The sequence below is a fragment of the Mirounga angustirostris genome, unplaced genomic scaffold (genome assembly GCF_029215605.1).
Source record: "Mirounga angustirostris isolate CCGP_5_RB_7025 unplaced genomic scaffold, mMirAng1.0.hap1 SCAF_2, whole genome shotgun sequence".
In the NCBI taxonomy this organism is placed as follows: Eukaryota; Metazoa; Chordata; class Mammalia; order Carnivora; family Phocidae; genus Mirounga; species Mirounga angustirostris.
In genome coordinates this window covers 175,946,369-175,952,595 of record NW_026991710.1, presented here as the reverse complement: position 1 = coordinate 175,952,595, position 6,227 = coordinate 175,946,369, and the positions used below count along the sequence as shown (strand labels likewise).

The following is a 6,227-nucleotide window of genomic DNA, read 5'->3' as shown; positions in this document are numbered from 1 at the left end:
AATACAAAGGTAAACGAGTATTACTTCTTGACTCAATGGTCATTTAATGGAAAAATAAAATAATTTAGATAGATTGTTAAAATCCTTACAAATACAAAGCAGTGGTGGTAGTAATGGTGGTAAACTCAGAAAGTCAGCATTGGGGGCGCCTGGGTGGCTCAGTTGGTTAAGCGACTGCCTTCGGCTCAGGTCATGATCCTGGAGTCCCTGGATCGAGTCCCGCGTCGGGCTCCCTGCTCAGCGGGGAGTCTGCTTCTCCCTCCGACCCTCCCCCCTTTCATGCTCTCTCTCTCTCAGTCTCTCTCTCTCAAATAAATAAATAAAATCTTTAAAAAAAAAAAAAAGAAAAAGAAAGAAAGTCAGCATTGGAAGGAAGCAGAGAGATTTTGAAGCCTACCCCTTCTCATCTTAAATTAATTGAATGCCACAGAGATAAGTGACTTCTGCCGGGATGTACGACTAGTAGAATTAAATATCGGTCGTTAAGATACTTCAAAGTTTTTTTTTTAAGATTTTATTTATTTGTTTGACAGAGAGAGAGACAGTGAGAGCAGGAACACAAGCAGGGGGGTGGGAGAGGGAGAAGCAGGCTTCCCGCTGAGCAGGGAGCCCAATGCGGGGCTCGACCCCAGGACCCCGGGATCATGACCTGAACCGAAGGCAGATGCTTAACCGACTGAGCCACCCAAGCGCCCCAAGATACTTCAAGTTTTAAGCAGATTCCTAGAAACTCAGATAGTAAGAGCTAGTATATCGGCTGCAATGTAAACAATTCTATAGGGAGGGTTGACAACATTTAGAGAAACCTTTTTGTTCTGGTTGACACTGCAGATGAACGGGCAGGCTGGGAATGAGACTCACCAGTTTGGATTCTGAGGCTGCCGCCACTTACTAGCTAGTGACCTTGGGCACTGTGTCTCATTTCCTCCTCTGCGACCTGAAGATAATAATCGTACCCAACCCCAGAGGATTGTTGTAAAGATGAAATGAATTAATAGGTAAAGGGCTTAGAACAGAGTCTGGCACGGGACAAGCTCGCAGTAACTGTTACCTGTTCAATGGGATTTAAGTAAAGGGAAGACTCCCATGGGTCATTCTGTTTGTGAGAGAGGTCCCTACAGAAGGGACAACGGGGGGCTGGACCCAAGGGCAGCAGCCAAGGCAGCGAATGCAGTGAAGGTCTCTTACCCCACAAACTGAACCAGAGCTGTTACCTGTAGGCTAGTCCTTTCCTTTCACAAAAATGTCAGCTAACATCCTGAGCATTTCGCACCTGCTGATGGAGAGAACGAGCCTCTGATTCTAGGACTGCAGCCGACTCTCATCTACGGCTCCCACCAGCAGCTTCCTCAGGGTTCAACGAAGGCAGCAGATGGTTTGCCCAGGAGAGGCAGCCCCTGTTCCCGGGATAAAGGCATTGATGACCCTTCATTAACAATTCATTAGCATCCTCTGCCCCACTGGATCTGGCCTGAAGGTTGACAGGCAAAGCCCAGAGGGGAGGTTTGGCTTCCACACTGATCACGCCTGACTATCTGAGGCTTCCTCCCCTCGGCAGAACGTGACATGCACTGTGGACCCTAGGTTGGGGTCACCCTGGGACAATGGTCCATTTCGCGGACCCCCTGGGTCGGCAGGGGTACAAGCAAAGGCCGAGAAGAGAAAGAACCGGGCTGTAACCGAGTCCGTGGAAGAGACGCGGCTGGAGAAAGTGGGTCAAACCAGAGTGTGGCCAGCACGGGACACGCAGGGTCCAATAGGAAGAAGGAGTTGTGCACGCCCGGCTCTTGTGCATGCCCAAAGCGGGTGACCTGTCCCGAGATCGAGATCTGTCTGGTCCCCTCTAGAGTCATCCCTTTGGTGCAGAGTGAAGCACTGGGCTTCATTTTACATTCCAAGCAGGCAGCCAGCTCCCTCTTCCTGCTGCGATCCCAGCCTTGCCTGGCTGTCTTCCGATGATAATTTGACTTCCCACGTAGATTTCACCACGGGGAGAGGATGTGCTTGAGACGGAATGTGTGTCTGATCTCCTGGCTGATTTTACTTGTCACTGTAAATTAATAAAATGGCGTTTTGATTTGCACATCTGTCTCTTATGAACTTGGTTTGGATGACTGAGGGCCCGATAAACTGATCTTACCTCCGTGTGCTGACAGAACCAATTTTCTCAGTTTTCTGAACCTGAAACACTAAAGGCCAGACCAGAGGCTGTGGTTGAATCACCAGGGTAAATTCCCCGTTGAAGTGTCTGGCAGTGGGACTGCCAGGACTTCCTTCCCTACCTCCTCTCAAACACATTTTTCCTCCGGGACTTTAATCTTTCGAGGTGAACACTCCATGTCCAATGCCCACTCGGATGATCGCTTCCATGCTGACAAACACAGGAAATGGGAAGTTTGCCCCTACCCCGAGCTACCCAGTCCATGTTTTGACATGGCTACAAAACCACTTAATCACATCCTCATCCTGGCCAGCAGATGATTTTTCACATTTTATACGTGTCCTCTATTCAAGACTATTTAGTTATTATGTCTTTATAACCCAAGCTTTCCTAAGCCTATCAGACAATACAAATTAGGTTCTATGTTATCATTCAACCCAATGGTGCCAGCTGGGAAGCCCCACCTGCAGGCAGGCAGGCCCTCAGCCTCCGTCCCCAAGTCCCCAGTCTGTCCTGGGAGCCCTGGGAGGGGATCTCCCCTGTGCTCAGAGTCCTCTCCTCCAACCTCTTTTTTAGTGTTTGCTGCCTCCCAGTCATTTTCAAGAAAGCCTGGCCTCTGCCACACCCCTGCTTTTGGGGTACCGATCCGATCTGTGAGATTTCTTCTTCTAAGAGCACTGTCTCTGGGAGGCTGCATCTCAGGGGGACAAATGGCATGATGTTCCCTGCAGTGATCTCTGTGCCCTTAGTGTAGAAGTGGGTGACGCCCTCCCCCCTCCCCCGGCCTGTGCTGCACAATGCTCTCTAGGTCCCAGGCTAACACACCCGTGCCCAGGATCTTACAGTGTCCTCAGGGAACAGCTCTTTCCTTTTCAACCTGGAGCTCCTCTCTGAACAGTGACCAAGCCTAGAACTAGGGGAACAGACACCTTTCTCTCCTCCCCCCCGCCCCCCGTCTGCACCTGCCTCCGATCTGGAGCATGCTCAGAAAATCTCCTTCTCTAAAGTCGTACCATTCATTCATGAAAATTGACGCAGGCAACCCTGGGTCTCGGGGTCAACAATCTCCATTCAGGATCAGGGAGGAAAACCCCTGGGCCACGTAGTCAGATAGCCACTCAACAAACATCTGTGAGCAAATGCTCAGTATGCCAACTTCAGAGCCAGCTCGTGGTGATAAAGTGAAGAATGAGACAGCCATAGAAGTTCAGAATCGGGGAAGCGAGAAGACAGGACTCGTTTACAGTTAACCATGATATGCTGTGATAAGGACTATAATAATGGTATGTACAAAACATGCTAAAACATGGAATAAAAGAGGCTTCCTAATGCAGGGGTTAGGCAGTAGCAGACAGGAGCCGAGTAAAGGAAAGGAAGTTTCCTTAAAGGCTTGCTGGAGATGACAGGCTGTGGCCCCTCCAAGCCTGACTTTAGCTGGCAAACTACAGAAGGCATTCCAGGTAAGGGAAAAAGATGTGAACAAAATGCTAAAGGAATTTTATTCTCTAGGTTTGATAATTCCATACGAGGGATTTTGCTACATCTGACTGGCAGCTTTTCAGCAAAACCTTCTGAAAAAAAACAGATGTTGTGATGGAATTTGATCCCTTTTCTCTCTCTTGATTGCTGCGACTGAAAAACAGCAAAAAGAAGTGGGGTGGAGGAATATGATAGCAAAAGCATTTCACCCCCATCCACCAGGTGTGATTTAGCTGCAGAAATGGTGATGAATCTGAGTAGCGTCAGCAGTCCTTTGATGAGTCGGACATCAAGCACTGATTTCCATCGGACATGTGCTCGTAAATTAACTAGGAAGAAAAGTCCAGCATTGGTCAAGGCATGCTGAAGTCCTAGCCTCCTCCCAGCTCTCCTAGACCAGTGAGACTGGCCAAACCTGGAAGCTGTCCAAAAAACACCGAGGACGGAGGGACAGACTCTGGGCTCCCCCAGCCTCTCATTTACTTTCCCATTTAGGGAGGAATCTCAGGATACATTAACCCATTCATCACCTTCACTTATTTTAGATACTCCGCTAGTATTTAACCTAGATGTTCTAAGAAACAGTATTCTTGCGCCGGAAAAGGAGCTGCAGAGAAAGCCAAAGCAAATGGTAGTCAAGTTTCCCCATGTGTACCTCCCCAGGGGGCCCAGGATGCTGAGTCAATCTCATTCGCAGATGAAGATGTCTGTCATGAGGTAGGAGCAGTTGCTTCCTCCTAAGAGATGGGGGCCCCCTCAGGGATGAGGAAATTGACCTCAACTCAACAAGCCTGGCAAGTTCTGCTTCCTTAGAAGGATCCCTATCAACGTCTGCCTTACTTGATATATCAAAAGTGGCATCTTTACACAACAAGAATTATACAAAAATATCTTCCAGAACTACACAGCAGAGGCTCTCATCTCAAGTCCCTCTCGGTGTGAAACTTGTGTCTTGTCTATGGTGAGAAAATGAAGACAGTGGACAGCAGATGGTTCACATCTCAATACGACCTGCTTGTTATGCGGGCGAACTCTTCTTACCTTTTCTGAACATTTCAACAAAAATCCAAGATATTCTGGAAGATAATTTTTGAAGGCAGGTCCATCTACAGAAAATAGGCGTTTTCTGTCTTCCTTGTCAGGTCAGACAAGGCAATCTTGCATCTGAGCATTGACCTCTGGTCTTGACACATAAGAGAACTTTGGTTCACATAGCACTCCTAAGAGGCAGGAAAATTCATGTGCCTGAAGCATTTGCATCCCTGCTGACAGAGCAACAACAGCTCTGGCGAAGTGTTCAGTATTTCCAATGGCCAGGAGTGTTAGTACTTAGGACCCTCTGGATAAGGAAGATATTAGAAGACAGAAGCTCCTTCCTACAGGCAGCCCACCAGCTACTTGACAAGGGGTTACAGAGTCTTTAGGATTAGAATGACACCTCCCGAGCCCAGATCCTATCCCTGTTCCATATCTTCATCCATTGATAGCATGGAACAAACTTGAAAGCTTATTGGAGAATGAAGGCTATCATGCAAGAACAGTGGCAGACTTCATGGATCATCATCCAATTGTTTCTTTGGAACCTGGTGTGGTGTTTTGGACATCTTGACTCGCTCAATAACTTACTTGGATAGATCCTGACTTCTGAGCATTGTAGGAAGTATTTGAAGCTTTGCCACCATTGTATGTTCAAAGATGGTAAATATGTTTTAATACAAATGTTATGGGGCAATATGAAATTGCTTCAGGATCTGAAACTTCCCTGCTATATCCCAACACCCCAAATCGTCCAAAGGTCTCCTTATTATCCAAAGGTCCCTCACTTAACCATGAACCACTGAAAAGCATAATAAAAAGCATTAAAATGAATATTTATGGAACAATGAGTCAGATTTTAGAGACAATGAATAAGTGTTCACATTTTAAAAGAGAGCAGAGCTTATACGGAGAAATACTATTTCTCTTGCTTACTCTATATTTAGAGTACAAGATGGCATACGATCTTCTCATACCTGACCAAGGGTCCACACAATTGTGATAGCGTATAAGTACAGGAGTGATGCGATGTGGAAAAACCTCCAAATGTGTGTGCATGCATGTGTGTACTTTTGATATGTAGCATACAGTCAGTGTGTAAAATAACAATTCTATAAAAAATACAAGAAAAAAACTAAAGACATAGCAACAGCAAACTATCATTTCTTTTGGATAAAAAAGAAAAAAAGCAGTAACAAAAGACCTAGAGCAAAACCATGAGAATGAAAGGAGATATTGCAACCATTTTTATAAGCCACAACAGCTGATGAGAGAGCAAACAGGTGCCCCTGAAATTTAACAATGTATTTGAGTAATATAACTTTAAAAATAATATTGAATATATTTACATAAATGTATATGCAAACATGTATGTATTTATCATCTTTCCAAGGATGGGATCCTTGGTGTGGTCCTGCAATGGCTCGTGTGTGTGTCTTTAGGAAGGAAGCATCATAGCATAAAAGGTAAGGTTCTAGAATCAGTCTTCAGTTCTCAGCTCTTCGGTTATCTTAAGAAGATAAATACTTCATTTATTTGAGCCTCCGTTCCC

The 6,227-nt window shown here is 46.1% G+C and overlaps 1 pseudogene; it reads left to right on the top strand.

The window, feature by feature from the left end:
- Window positions 1–3,742: 3,742 nt before the first annotated feature.
- On the top strand, window positions 3,743–5,678 carry LOC123847759 (C-myc promoter-binding protein-like; annotated as a pseudogene).
- The last annotated feature ends 549 nt before the right edge of the window (window positions 5,679–6,227 follow it).